The sequence below is a fragment of the Agelaius phoeniceus genome, chromosome 2, assembly GCF_051311805.1.
Source record: "Agelaius phoeniceus isolate bAgePho1 chromosome 2, bAgePho1.hap1, whole genome shotgun sequence".
In the NCBI taxonomy this organism is placed as follows: Eukaryota; Metazoa; Chordata; class Aves; order Passeriformes; family Icteridae; genus Agelaius; species Agelaius phoeniceus.
The window spans coordinates 95229308-95245079 of NC_135266.1; the positions used below are offsets into that span (position 1 = coordinate 95229308).

General features: G+C 41.8%; 1 protein-coding gene and 1 long non-coding RNA gene across 5 annotated transcripts in view; both read left to right on the forward strand.

Moving 5' to 3' along the window:
- ZBTB20 (zinc finger and BTB domain containing 20) overlaps positions 1 to 15772 on the forward strand; it is a 473812-nt gene that overhangs the window by 375173 nt on the left and 82867 nt on the right. The window lies entirely within an intron of this gene.
- On the forward strand, positions 7362 to 11261 carry LOC143693481 (uncharacterized). Of its 2 annotated transcripts, XR_013181183.1 has the most exons (4): positions 7362 to 7829; positions 8513 to 8674; positions 10478 to 10558; positions 10947 to 11261. It is a non-coding gene; the product is annotated as an uncharacterized LOC143693481 (long non-coding RNA). The 2 variants fall into 2 exon arrangements; XR_013181184.1 differs by lacking the exon at positions 10478 to 10558.

A 15772-nucleotide genomic window follows, 5' to 3' on the forward strand; every position in this document is an offset into this window, starting at 1 on the left:
TGTTGGCAGTGATGTAAGGTCTGGAGATACTTGCAGAATGCAGAGTTATATAGGTGAGCTGGCCAGAAGACGGTGAAAATATTTGCAGTTTTGGAGTATGAGAATGAAACCTTATGAAACTTTTTCATAAAGAAACTAGCTTTTAAAAGACTAAGACTAGGACCCCGCCAGTGGGTGAGGGAGCATGGGAGCCTCTTAACTTTGAACTAGTTTCTATCCTCAACCCAAGAAACTTCCCTGAAAATATTTGCCTTGAAAATTATGTTTATCACAATTTGTTTCATGTTCAATGACAGAGCTCTGCCATGGAAAATTGTGGATTCACAGAATCCTGGAATAATAAAAATCAGAAAGAACCTTCTTAAGTCATCTGGCTCCAGCCCTGGCCCTGCTCAAGGCAGAGCCAGTGAGGATGAGGTTACTTTTTTAACCAGCTTGTTCATCTATGCATGTATGTATACATCTTTCTCTATACCAATTTTAGAAGTACTTATATACTACTGTCCATTTTTTCAATAACTCCTTCTGAAACTTGAGATTTTTAGAATAATTTAGAATAATTTTAGGTTCTCTCACTGATAAGCAGGAACTCTTTTTCAGAAACTGGCCTGCACAGAAACAAATGTGCAGCCACTGTACCTGACTCTTGATGAGCCTGGTTCCTTCCTTTCATTGCAAGACAACTATTTTTTAGTGACAATCAGTTGTAGGGGCTTAAATAGCTCACCTAAGTGATAAAATAATACTGCTACCAAGGACTACCACCATTGACTATTCTTAGACTGAACCCTTTTCCTGCACAGAGGGGGGACCCCAGATCTGCTACCCTGCATTAATTGCTGCTGTTTGTTGCACATGGGATGTTCTACTAGAAGAAGCAGTGGTCTAATCTGATGTGGCAGCTTCTACATTTTTATCTTGTAAGTGCTTTACTTACATGAATTAATTCTGAAAACACTCTTGTGACGTTAGTCATTGTTATGATTCCCATTTTAGAGACCCTGAGTCTAATTCTTAATTATACTAATTCTTCCTTATGCTAGTGAGGTTCCGGATCTGTGAAAGGGTCTCCCAACTGAGGGAGATGGATTGCAGAAATGTCAATGCCAAAATGAGAGTTCATTGCCCTCTAGCAATTCTCTGTTTCTCTGAGGTTGGAGAGAAATATTGGAAGACAAGTGTAAAAGTGGTTCTGTTGATTTGTACTAAGGGGTACACAGGAGCTGCATAGCTCAAGCCTGTAAGAGGTGTTGTATTAGACAAAATTAAATTATGGAGATTGTTGACATTTCTTTCAGTGTGGCCACAGTCATCAAAAGAAAGGGAAAGCCACCTCTGCTGGCCCTTCTTTTCCTTTAATCAGGATACATTATCAGAGAATTGATATCCTACCTCTCCCCTAAAAAACTCAAAACCAAAACAATAACCCCAGAAGAAGAGGCAGTGAGCTTGAGGAAGGGAGAAAGAGATTGAGGTTTTCCCAGGAATGAATAGCAAGCCATTTTAAAAGTATTCATTATGTGCTGTAACCAGAAGAAAGACCTTCTGTCTTTCTGTATGATAAAACTACCAGTGAGATGTATTGCAAGATAATTAGGAGCAAACAGGCAGGAAAAATGAGTGATGTGCTACTCTTCATTTCCTGAGCCAGTCGTGTTCCAGTCACTGTGCAAGCTGCAGCTCTGTCTGTGGAGAGACTGGAGATGGAAATCAACCCTATCTGTGTCCTCTTCCCTTATGGCTTCACCCATGTGAAGAATGTGATGGACGGTTATATCTGCTGCAGAAAAGAGTCAGAACTCTACACCCTCCTCTGGGTTTTTGTCTTCCCACTCTATTTATATCCAAGTCTAAGAGATGAAGTGGTATGTGCAGATAGACACCCTTCTGCAGCTGTCCCTGAGACAAAACTAATGGTTGAACAGAGAAAAGAAAAGGCCTCAGTGGGGTTATTTTGGTGGCAATCTCATGTTTTTGGCATGCTGTGGCTGTACAGCTCCCCACATTGCAAGCAATGTTGTTGTCCTTACAAAGGTTTTGTCTAGAATGAGGAATATGAAAATAATTACAATTTTTCCTCACCGTTGGGCCCATAGAAAAGGCTCCTGAAACAAGGCATCTTTAGATAAGAAAGGCTGGTAGCAGAGGCACAATACCTGTCACCTCCAAATGCAGGAAATAAGATTTGTGACTATGTGACAGCACCAAAGTTAGCAAGAGGGATATGCAGCATGTTTCCCGTCAGCGTTAGAACAGAAGTGGGGCAGGCGTCCGCTTTAAAGTTCTTCAAATCAGAATTATAATTGTCTACCCATGAAGGTATGAGAGAAAATTAAACCTCCTGACATCCTGAGATACTTATGCTTCTTTCAAAAATCATAGAATAAAATATAATAGAACAGAGCAGAATAGGCTGAATATAACACAAGATGCTGTTTAAATAATTTTAATTTTGGAGCAGAGATGCAATTGGTAACAATAGTATGGATCATGATAGAGGGTAGAGAGTTAATGTTTTCAAGCGTTTAAAAATCTTTGTGAGCCTTCACAATAAACTTCCTTATAAATGTACAGAAGACATGTTACCTGCAAAAATCATGTCCTCATTGATCTGCTTTTTAACCAGTGATCAGATTTCCTTAATTTTTTGTAAAATCACACTTTCAAATTGTTACTTTTTGACCCAATGCAAAAAGTATGCATTTCTCCCTCTGAGGAGGGAGAAAAGCAGAGTCCTGCTCTTCTCATGTCTTCTCAACCAGATGTTTTATGGAGTTCCCCTAGGTTGCACTGTTGCTTTTCCAGTGAAGGCAAGGGGATTGCACTGGTGCCCAGGAGGGTATGGCTCACTTTTCAGCACATCTTACTGCAGTGGTAGTGCACTAAAACAAAATAAGAAGCATGTCTCTCATAGACCAGTTTGCAGTATTTTCTCCTTTTTTAAAAAGAGAAGCTGTTCCACAAATTAGGCCATTGTATTCGGATTGTCTGAGAGAGTAAAAATATGGAGACCCTCTGATGTTTCCCTTTACATTTCCCTGTTGTCAACAAATCTCTGAAAGGAATTGCCTTGGGAACTGAGAGCTGTATTTTGTAGGTAAAAGGTGCTTTAGGAACCAATCCTGGACATTCCATATAGTTGGGGCAGGAGGAGGGTGGGGAGAAGTGAGGGGTGAGGAGGGCTGATTCTGGTAATCAGTGCAGGAAGGAACAAGCTTGTTTGTTTTGCCCCAGAAAATCAAATGCCATATATGACAGAAATGACCCAGAAGCAAGGCATGGTACCTTTCTCCCTTTAGCATGCAGAGGCACCTACTGAGCACAGTGGTGCAAGTTAGGAAGAATGCTTTCCCAAAAGATAAGTAAGGAGTTGATTTCTGTAACAAGTGGACTTCCCAGTCTCTTTCTCTAATTTCTTACATACTGAATAATAACTGTGTATTCACCCTCTCCAACATGCTGTGCTGGTTTACATCTCTGAACAAAAAGCACAGACTCACAGCTGTTTATGAAGACAAGCCAATAAATCTAGAGGAATATATTTATACAACTCATCCTGAGATTACATAGTTAAATTCCATTTTTTTCAAATAGACAGAGCTTCTTAATAGACAAGAGCTCCTTCTCTGCAAAGGAACCAAGTTCCTCTCCATGCCACCCAGATCTGTTGATTTGCCATTAATGTCAGCTTTTGTCAGCTGTACTGAGTGCTACAAGTTGCATTGTAGAATACTTTATATACTTTAAAGGAGTAAGTACTCTGCCACTTCCCTGTCCTGCTTTTGGCTGCCCTTAAGTAATACATGTATAAGTCAGAAGGTGAGGAGCAGTTCTGGTAGATTTTCCTTTCATAAATCCTGCCATTTGCAAATTGCAAATCCAGGTACAGTTCTCATAAAGATCTCTTCCAATTCTGTAGCAACATATGGAATGGTTGCCATACATATGAGTCTGAAAACTTGTTGCAGCACTGATTGCCTTTTCCATAGCAAACAGCAAACTTTTTTTCAACTGATCAGACAGACTAAGCTTTCAGTTGTTGATCCTTTTGCTAAATCTCCCTGATACATGGAATAATTTATATGAAAGAAGAGCAAGCAAGAGGGTACCATGCAAAGCTAGAAATCATCATCATCATGTATCTGAGTTAAATCTGTGATAATAATCTCAGGAGGGCAAGGTGATGTACATTTTCTGGAGCTCCTCCTGGCCTTTTGCATTTATTTAGACTACAAATCAGCTCTTGGATGATATTCATGTAGATAGCAGGAGGTCCTTTACTTCTGTAGCTTCCAGTAGAAGAGGACCAGCTAAGAGCAGGACTTAGCAGTAGTGTTTTCTACATTAGGTGCTATAGGAGATTTGAGGATCTCCGCATCAGGAACACATGCTAATAAAATATGTGCCACATAGTAAAAACTCACCTGGGTGAAATGCTGCTCCTTCTGATATCAATGGAAATTTCCTTTTGACCAGGGGTTGCTATGGCAGCAAGCAGTGGAAATGAGAACAAGGACATTTTGATATGTCTACACTGTGGATTGCAAATTATGATACCCGAGTTAGTTTTAAACAGTCTTGCAAGGAGTGGTCTAGTTAAGGCAGCCTGAAACACCACGTGGCCTAATTTACCATGCTAAGCAGTTTGCTTTCCTCTGTGCTCAGGGTATATTCATGCCTGGGGTAGAGCAGAGGGGAAGGGATATTTGAGGAAATGCCTCTTTTAGGGCAGTGGGATAAGGAACAGACTGTGACAAGGAGTAGTCTGGGGAGGGAGAAATAACATGAGAGAAAGTCAGCTACAAAGAAAGAGGGGCAGCAGCCCATGGAGTCAACTGAATGGAAGCAAATCCAACAGCAACAGAAGATGTGCAAGTTTGGGGAGCCAGGGTCCAAAGAGTCCAAAGTCCGTGGCAGTGAACTTTGCTCTCCTCCTTGAAGGTCAGCTTAGGGCTCCTGTTTCTCAGAACTTTCTTCGTCAGGAAGACACTGTCAAATCACTGAATGAAGTGTCCTCACAGTCTTCCAGTGGTTGATCCCCTCATCAGCGCCGTTTTAGTCGAGCTGCTGCTGGCGCTGCTGGCTGAAGTGGTGGAGTCCTGTATTACAGCTCCACAGGTGCCAACCCGCCCCAGCCTCCGCAGCAGCATGGAACAGCTTCTAAGTTGACTTTTAAAGAAAACGCTGAGAAATTATACTGAAAATGCATTACTGTAATGCTAATGTTACTAAGTCAAATACTTAAAAGTTAGGAAATGCCACAGCTAATGTTGTCTGTGCAACCTTAGGGAGGGCCCCGTGTACCATTACCATGCTTGGTAATTACATGACAGCACTGTTTCTTCAGTGAATCCCTGCATAAGGTGGTCAGGTCCTCTGCATATTTTATTAGAAATGTAGCCCAGAGCTGTTTTGCACTCTGTTGGATTATTTCTTTGGTACTGACCCAGGGAAGAGACTTGTCTGTGTCACTGTGCTCTACAAAATCTCATCTGAAAAGGAGTCAAGGCTTTTGATGGTGCTGTATTTCTCTGAAATCTCCTTTTCTGTTCCTTGGGATATCTACCTTCCTTAATATTCGTGAAAAATGCATATTTTGGGGAGGCTGGGGATAGAACTCCTACATAACCTCGTTAAGCCCAATGTCCCAATTGTTTCTACAATGCATCCCTCTCTTATTGACTGTTTGGGTCTTCTGTAAACTGTGCTGAGTCAATGGGCCCCAGAGGGGCTGGTAGGCAGATGGGACACAGCCAGCCAGCATGTAACATTTAAAAAGGTGGAAAAGGGCAGGAACCCACCTTTTCCCATAGCAGAAGTTGATAGAAGGAATGAATAATAGTGACATCTCCCATCAGCTCTCCATTAAAAGCAAAACACATAAAAGCTGGTGCCAGATTTGCCTGGAGACCTATGTCAAAAAAATGATAAAATTAATATAGAGACATTGATAGAACTTCTGTCTTTTGTTTCTTCCTTCCTTAAGCATTTATACCTAAAATACAGAGTGAGGGGAGAATCCCAGCACTCCCTCTGAAAGGCCAGCAGTCAGCTGCATTGTGAGTCCTTTCTCTACTTTCTTCCCATGCTTTTGAGTGGCACTGGCAGGTTAGTCATGCCCATTTAAAAGTTTATATACAGCAGATGTTCACGGAGCTGATCAGGAATTATGGATTTGCTGTTGTAGCTGCAGCCCTGTATGAAATACAGAAAATGTATTTGGAACACAGAATATACTTGCCTTGCACAATAAATTCAAACACCTCCCTTGGTGCTATTTGCTCAGGAGGGGACATCTGAGCCCCTGATGAGGGGACATTCAGTGTCCTGAAACCCAAAGCGGTTCCCTTCCTTCTGACAAGGGAAAGTTCTGGCAGGGCAGGGGTGTGATGTCCAGGGGCTGAACATGCTGACAGCTCCCTCCCAGAGCAGGGTGTTATCTGCTGCCTTCCTTCTCAGAGGCAGAGGCCAATTGGCCCCCACCTTTTAAGAAGCAGACTTTGCACAAGTGTCATAAATCTCTGCCTTGCCTGCTACACAGTGCTGCCACTGCGCTGGGTATCACCAGGAACCATCCATTTGAACTGTACTTCATTTTGCAGCCCAGGGCAGAAGAAATATATTACTTTGCCACCTATTTGGGGGGATAATTTCTCCACCTCCTTGATGCCTGAGACTTGTCTTACCCCAATACCTAGCACTGCCTTTTCACAATATCTCCGTCTGTACCCTGTCGGTGCTCGATTTGTCTGTATTTGTGCAGACATGCATGGCAAGGATGTGCTCCCAGAGCTTGTGCAGTTCCAGAATCATAACATTCCGGTGATCCATCAGGAAAATTTGACTGAAGGGCAGCATGGTCTTCCCTTAAGCAAGCCAAGGTAGCAGGCAAACCTGCACTCCCTTCCCCACCCCGCAGGACAGGTAGTCTTTGAAGACTGTGAGAAGGTGCAGGTGTTTATTTTGGCAAAAGCTGCAGTGATGTGTAAAAAAAGAGAGGGAAGGGATCTCCCAGCTTTTTGGAGATAGCCTCTGTATAATGCCATTTGAATCTTACTTTTTGTTTGGTGGTAAGTTTTAATAGTTATCCTTTGAGGATTTTCCCTGCGAGCTTATCTGAATACACCAACAGTCTTTTTTGTAATATTCGCATTTCCCCTTTGGTTCAGCCGAGCCCACTGACAGATCATTCAAATTCAATTGTTTTATGTCTAAGCCGAACAGCTAATTAAAGTAGGGATGATTAACCTGACTGGCAGTGTCGCTCTCTCTCCCTCGCTCTCTCGCTCCCTCCCTCCCTCCCTCCCTCCTGTTCCAATCAGTCTTTTTCTCACACTCTCCCTCTCTCTCCCTCTCTCTCTCTCTCTCTCTCTGTCTTTTGCTCTACTGTGTGTGTGTGTGTGTGTTTTTTTTTTCCTCTCTCCTAAACGTGGTCTGCTTGCTGATGGCAGAATGGCACTCGGAGATTTGTGCATTGTGTCTGGTTTCCTACGGGCAGGCTGACCCAGTGCCTCTAGGGACTTATCAATAGACCACTCAGAAGAGACAGAGACAGGAGAAAGGAGGAGGGGTGGGGGGGGAGAGAAAGAGAGAGGGAGAAAGAGAGAGAGAGAGAGAGAGAGAGGGAGAGAGAGAGAGAATCAATATCAAGAATAGAAGGAGCTCCGAAGCCATTTTTTTTTTTTTAAAGAAGTATCAGGACTTGGGAAGAGGGTGACAAAGAAGGTTTTTCAAAGAGGCAGTGGAGGAGGTTCTAATAAATTTGGAAGGAAACAGTTCCCTGTCTTGGGAAAAAAGGAGAACTCCTGGCTGATTAGCATTCACACCAGGTATGAGATGTTCCCTACCCCTTATCACTGTCGCAACCGAGATGGAAAAAAGCGCTTTACTCCCCCCCCGGTTTTTTTTTTGGTTGTTTGTTTTGTTTTTTTTTTTCCCTTCTTTCCCCCCACCCCCTCAGCCGTCTCTGCTCTTTAAGTAGATGGAGCGAGCGTTTATTTTGGTACGGTGGTTGGTGGTGGCAGGGGGAGTGCGAGCTGTGGGCATTTGTGTGCTGGGAGCAGGGAGAATGGAAGCAGGGCAGCGGGGAGGGGGCGGGTGGGAGAAGAGCCGGGAGTGTGTTACTGTGTCTCCTCTTTGTGCACCCCTGGGGGGGGTTACCCAAGTTCATTTCCAGCAGGTGGATTTAGACAGGGAGTTACTTAACGCTTGACCGCCAGTTTTGAAAAAAAGGAAAAAAAGGGGAAAAAAAAAAAGACCTGCTTCCTATGTCTATTAAAGGAAGCTCCAATTTTTTCCCTCTCTCTTCTCTCTCTCTCTTTCCTCTCTTCCTAACCAGACAGCGGGAGGGTTTCTGGCTCCTCGCCAGCCCAAAAGCCTCTAAGTGTTTTGCACTTGTTTCAGGGAGCCCGGGGATTTTTTTCAGCATTTTCACTAGAGAACAAAGAGTTCTTTACAAAGGAAGGGGGAGAGCGAGCTTAACGCCTGAGATATGTTTTTCTATTTTTATTAGGGATTTTTTTCCCCCTCCTAAAAAGAATGAGAGAGAAGCAAAGCACAGAATGTGTGGCAGCAACAAAATAGATTGAAAGGAAATGCAGTTCCCTTACCTCCAAATTATAATTTGGAAATAATAAGAACAGGAATGGAAGGGGGACAAGAAGAAGTGAGTTTGGTATGTCGTTCTTTTCTCCCTTTTTTAAACTCTCTCTTTAAATTCCAATTGCTGTTTTGCCAACTTACCTAGCATCTTTTTTTTTTCCTTTTTTTTGGCATGAAAGTTATACTGCAAACAGTTTCTGATTACTTAAAAAATCAACCAACAAATTTTTACCGGGAGAAAAAAAAAGAGGGAAGTGGGGTGGTTTCAGTAAAAAAGAAGCAAATTAGCGGGAACAGAAATCTTTCACTTTCTGTCACTTAGAAAAAAAGTTGGTAATGGCTTGTTGAAGCTAGGATCCTAAAATACAGATGGGGCACTAACGTCTGTGTCCACGGACCCAGCTTTCCCCTGACCATCTGTCTAAAAGTCACCTCTCATTGGCAGCACAAATGATTAGTAGGAGCTCAGGGAATTTTTTTTTTGTTGTTTTGTTTTGGGTTTTTTTGTTGTTGTTTATTTGTTTGTTTCCTTGTTCCTCTTGTTAGGTGGACCTTCTTTTAAATGGCTCCATTTCACCTTCTGAGTTTACTTCTTCAGTCAAGCCCCAGATTGAGGGTTTCAGGATAGACTTTCTTGCACTGTAGATTTTTTGTTCTTCTGAATGTGTTTCTTATAGATACACTCTTTGTCTATTTGTACGTGAAAAAGGCACATGTCATTTACAAGGGAATAGCGCATCACGTTTAAGGAGATGTTTGATTTGAATTTTGTTGCATACAGTGTATAGCACACAGGATCTTCTCTACAGCATATCCTGTGCAGGGCTTAGAATGTTTGAGAATATATACTGTTGCAAATTCAGTAGCTTAAGGAAGTGCCTTCTTTAGCCAAATTCTGCCTTCCTTCCTATATTGATTTGTATTTTCCTGGCTTCGACAAATTGACAATCTAAGAGCAGCATCGTATAGCAGAGGTACAGAAAACAAGAGAGGAAACTGCATGTTATATCCCCCCTAAAAATCCTCAGCACACAAAACACAAAACTAGAGAAAATAATTAGAGAGTTACGATGTTCTTTCTGGCTGCACTACTACTACAATACCTTGATTTTTATTTTCATGCTGCAGGCTTTCCTCAGAAGAGGTTGTCTGTTACAGCTTCGTAGGCATCACATATCTGTTGTAACACTGCTTTTAAGCAACACCTATGCATTGTGTAAGTGTACACAGGAAATTAGTCCATTTACATTTCCTCATGTGATGAGGGGGAGAAAAATCCATCCTTGGGCTCTGCTTGCACCGCTTTAGAAATCCCAGCACCCTACAGTGCCAAAACATCCTGCAGGATACAGCCTGTCCCGTGCAGAAACTAGGGAACAGGGAAACTGTCCATGACAAGTGAAACCACCAGTTAAACACAGTTTTGTTTTCATACCATTATCTAGACTGAGGGCTTGCACCCCCACAGCTTCATTAGCTGGGACTCTTCCCTCTCCAAAGCTGCGGTGGGCACAGCTCTCCCAGCAGAAGTTGGGGACTCATCACAGGCTGAAGTCCCCCGCTCTGAGTACAGGTTCCTTTGCTGCAGGTAACCCAGGTGTTCTGCCTTTCCATGGGCAGCAGCAATAGTGATGCCAAGCTAAAAGTACTTAGCGGGCTCCCCAGTTTAATGTGGAATGTTTGGCCGAGAGGGATGGACTACGATAACAAATAGAAAAACTTTTGGCAAATTCCAAATGCCTTTATTTTACTTAAAATCCTTGCTTTCCTCATTCCTCCAGAGAGTTTTCCCAACTGCTGATGTTTTTCATGGTCTGAATATTTTGACTTTCCTCTCTGAATATGTGACTTTCCTTTCTTGCTCTCTCCAAAAAAGAAAAAAAAAAAAAAAGAAATCACAGGAAAAGTAAGCAAAAGAGAGCAGAAATGGGACTTGGCCTTTGAAGTTTTCCATAGGGTAAGCAGTCTCGAGTTTTTCTGCGTGAATATTTTTTCTTCTCCCCCCATCCGACCTCTCCATCCCCTCTTTATTTTTTTTTTAATCCCACAATTTTTTGGTGAGAATTTTGTATCTGCAACCCTGGAAATGGTAATATACGAGAGAGGTCAGAACAGAGCTGAAACCTAGATTTAGCCCCCCCAGTCTCTAGAAGGCATCTTCCAGTAACTGTCACTGCATCCAGAAGTAGGGAGGATGATAGCTTTCTTTTGGGCACTTCATGGACCTAACCTGAGACTAACACATTCACAGTATAGGAGAAAAGAGAGAGAGGGGGAAAAAAATTTAGAAAATGGGGAAAGAAAAGCTCTTTGAGCAGTAACACACTGGCTCTTTCTTCCTGCAGGCAATCCGCTCCAGCTCCTGGCGACGTGTCCTGCACTATCAGATATCATATGACTCTTTATTTGGACTCCCGTTAGCAGTATGGGCCTGTTAGGAGGCTGTTTGTTTTCTTTTCCTTTCATTTCCTTCTCCTTAGTTCCCCCCTATTTTATGTGTGCCCGTGTGAGCGTATCCCCTTTATAATCTCTCTTTTTGTGCTGAAGCTTTATAGAAAAGAAAAAAAAAACTTAATCATTTCCCAGGGCTGTTTTTAATCCTCTGCCAAAATTGAAGTTCATTGTCGAGTTGTAAAAATAAATAACACCTTTTGGCTTTATTTCTCTCTTTTGCTTCTTCCTGTGCCCTTTCTGGCATTTCTTGGTGTGTCCATATGTACCCGTACGTGTCTCCCTGTGTCTCCTGCCTGCGTGGGTGAAGTTGGGATACACCTGTGTCAGTCTAAGGAGGAGTACAGAGCTGCCTGCTGCTGCTCCGTGCCGTTCCTTTCACTTTCATAAACTTCCCTCTGTTTGTTTATTTATTTCATCTGGGCACCTTCTCCACACCGAGTTTGAAAAGCTGTCAGGCAGCGATCCCTGTACTGGGGTTTTCTGCATTTAGGTGAGCAAATGGGGGAAGTTAGGGCTGTGAGAAAATGAAACGTTGTGCTGGAGGAAGAGAGGATGAAGCGCGAGTTAGAAATTAGACAAGCTTTGTGTACGCCGCCCATAAAAGTTGCCTGCATCAGAACCCTGGTGCCTAATAATAGGATGGGGGGAGCCAGACAGCAGCCAACAATTGAAGGTGTGTAGCAAAGTAGCCTTGTGGCAGCAGCATTTCTGATACCGAGTCACATTTAGTTAAGATGATATTTTTCCCTGTTTGTGCTGTCTTTAGTACTGTGTTATTTAGACAAACACCGCTGCAAAACTTTTTTGTCTGAAAATGGTAAGTCATGTCAACAGAAACACTGAATTGAAATCAAATTTACTAAATCGTTGCAAGGAAAAAGGTCTGTCTTTCCAAAAGAGAGGTAATGTTTTGTTTTGATACTTTCCTACGCAATGTTTTAATTTCTCTTAATGAACTAAGGATTTCTGTTGAGAATTGTTAAGAATTGGTTTTTAAAGCTGGAGGGGAAGGAAAATCCTTAAAATATTCCAAAGTGAGAGGTTTTGAAGGAAGGAGATTTAAGTTTTATCAGAGGAATTTAAAGCGTTCGGGTTTTTGTTCATTTGCTTCAGTTTTTTGCAATCTGAATCGTAATATACTTTGTCAAGCAAACCAGTAAATGAGCTTTTTTCACAACTTTGCTCCCTCTGTAATTATTGCTGTATTTTTATGGAACTTGGTGGTTTATTTGTCCGAATTTGGTAAGATCAGCAAAGCCGAAATCCTGTTTGCTCTGTAGAGACACAAAGGAGTTACTGATACTTTCTGTCAGAGGTAGGTGCTTTGGCCAGCCAGTCCTTCTACCAAGTTGTGCTGTTCAGCAGTGACTGTGTGCGGGCTGATCGCCACGCTCCGGGGAAAAGTATGGACAGATTTTGGGGTGTGATTTATATGCATTTTGGGCTGATATTCCTGTTAACACAGCTGAAGAACTGTAAGTTTTAGCCCTTCCTCTCCAGTGTATACTTAGGCCAGTGTACAAAAGCAATCTTTTAAGTGAGGCAAATACAGACCAGAGGGTTTCTTGTTAAGAATCCAGAAACAACTGCATTTCAGCTGTACTGTAGGTGTGTAAATTGAAGTTGCCTGGCTAGTTGGTGATGTTTCTTACTTCTCATCTAAGACACCTTCCCACTGAAGTCAGTGCAGGTTTTCCTGAGAAAAGGTAATGAAAAACAGAGCTAGAAGATTAGGATTTAGGGTGGTCCCCTTGAATCAGTGTTGGAAACCAGAAACCTAGTGTGTGCTTGTACAGCACAGCATCCCTCTGGAGCCTGCAGGGTGCACTCACTTTAGTGGAGGGGCTAGAGCTGAGTTGAGATGACTCCTGCAGTCTGAAACTTTATTTGTATATGCCTCCAGTTCCTCCAGATAAATACCAGTGTCTGCTTTGCTCTCAACAGCACACCGTTTCTTTTTATTTAGTTTCTGCCAGTTGTCCCAATGAAGAATAAGAGACTCTTTGACAAGAGGCAACATTTTCAGGCTTCTTTCCTTTTCTCTCTTCCTTGACCAACTTAAAACCAGCTTCACTGTAACGTTTCATGCTTAGGCACATTCATCGTCCTGAGGAAGCAATTACAGACTTTGTTGGAAGAAATCTAGTTTTGAAGTAAATGTTATGAATGTTTAAGAATTGTGTGCTCTGTGTGCACGGTACATGATGTTCCCTGGTACTCTATGCGTGCTCCAGTACTCTGAGCAGTCCTTGCTGTGGGTATTGTATTTATTTGTCAGCTCATTCTGGTACCTGCCCATGAATTTAATTGACTTGACAATCAGTAAACAGCTCCATGATAAGGCTGAAGTTTGAGAGCAATGTAAGTGGGAACTAAAAGGCTTCTTTCAAGTTTTTGGCCATTTCAATGGATTGTTGCTCAGCATATTTATTTATAGGACAAAAAACCCCACGCTCTTCAGACTTCTTCAACATCGTCTCTGCAGAGTGGATTCTTTCATTTCAAAGATGTTAAAAGCTTAAATAATTACAAAAGACATATTTAGCTACCTCACAAAATAAATATAGCAAAGAGGTGCAGAGAGCTGAAAGCGAAGTGCTGCAGCTAATGCCTGAAAGTGCTCTGGGCTGGGCAGAGGAGGACAGGCTCTCCGCTGCTGAAGTTTTGTTAGCATAACTTGGACTTGGTGGAATTGCACCAAAGTTGTGTTTTGACTTGGCTTAACTTCACTGCTTTCATCTGACTTTTTTCTGAGCCAGCCCAATCCAGATCTGTTCAGCGCTCGGGAGGGTGATAGCCAAGGGACAAAACAGCTTGTCTAACACATGTCTCTTTAGTGCACCAGTGTGTGGCTTGTGAGGCCTCAGACTGGATCACCACTGTCAAGAGAAATGTGTTTTCCTACAGTGTAATAAGTTGTCCTGCTGCTTTCAGATGTCAGAGATCCCCAGTTCAGCACTTGGTGAAAAGGTCTGCTCTCAGAAGAGGTTTCCCTTCCATTTAACATTTCATTAGTGCATGCAAGTCATGTAAATGTGATGTGGCCAGTAGGAGCAACAAATTCTGGCTTATTTTTTGCCAGGATATATGTATTTGCTCTATGTCTGTATTAATGTTATGGTGCGATGGTATTTCAACCTAAACACCAATTTCAGTGGCTTACCACTAGAAAATGAGCTGAGTTGAAATGTCAAGTAGTTGTTCCAAGCTCAGAGGTGAAGCTTATACTGTTTTGGAAAGTATGAGGAAAGTCATGGTTACTTTTTTTCTCTTTTTTCTTTTTTAATGTGTTGGGCAGCCACACTAAGACAGGAGCATTTTCTGATTAACTAATTACTGAAACCCATTAATTTTTCCATTCTCTTTCTATTTTTAATTTTTCTTACTTCTTCAATACAAAATGAAAATTATAAAGAGCTAATTTCCTTAAACTAATTAGACTCACAATTTTAATCTCACAAAACCCAGGAAATTCCAAGCGATGTTTTTTTGTAACTCTGCCATGTTGCACATGCCTCTCTCCTCTTTGAAACCCTTGTCTTGGCCTTCAAAAAATCCTGGGAAAACACTCAACACTTGCCTGAGCCAGCCTTCTTGGTCCAAACTCTCCTGAACTTCTGGCACTGCCAGGCATCCAGATCCAGATTTTGTGATTTGAGCTCATCATTTTTGAAAATAACAACATGGAATTTCCAGACATTTCTTTGTAAGAAATTAAGGGTATAAAATAAACAAAAAAAAAAAATTAATATTTAGAGTGAGTCTGTTTCCATTGAAGCCAGCCCAAGCAGAATCCACATCCTCTGGCTAAAATTTCTCATGGCACTTTCCAAAACTTGATTTTTGCTCAGATGGCCTTTTCAGTTTTGACCATCTGGAGAGCATTTAAGTTAGTTACATGGAATATTCTTTAGGCAGTCCTCTGAATAGGACTCCTAAAACTCTTTGACCTGTTAATCTCAACTACATATCCCATCAAGCCAGCGTGAGAAATAATTTTTGTTCCGTGCTCCCAGAGAAAAGGGTTTAGTAATAATTTCTTTGGCTGGAGAATCAGGAAATACCAGTGAAAGCTCTTTGAAATGAAGATGCCAGAGTCTTCTTCAGTGAGATCAACTGTGATAGGTAGATAGATGATAGATAGATAGATAGATAGATAGATAGATAGATAGATAGATATAGATAATCTTTTTTTTTCTTGTTGAAATATATCCCCACAATTTTCAGAAGGCACAGAAAATTATCAGTGCCACAATAATCTCGTACAGCTTGAGAGTGCTAAGCAGGGCAGATCTGAGGCAGACATCCCTGCTAATGAGAGAAGCCACCAAGCTGGTTTCAGGCTTTAGTTTGTGCCATTGCCTGCACACTGCTGAAGCACCTTGTTGTACCCTACAAGGAACCTTCCTCTCTGTAATCATTTTTAACATCCTGATCCAATTCTTCAACTTCTACTTTCATTAAATTCTCAGCAAAAATGGACCCTCTCTAAGTAGACTCTACTTCTCATACAGTTAAAACTTCCATCCTTCATAAACAACAAAAATAACACCAACAACTACTACATCAAAAGAACATATATAGTAAAAAGTTAAAGGGAACATTGATTTTCAGCCTATTCATTTTGTTTTATGCTCATGTCAGACACCATAAGACTTTTCTCATGCTTGCTTTGGAGAACCTTTGTGAAACTCTGTAGAACTGCACCAAGCAAAGT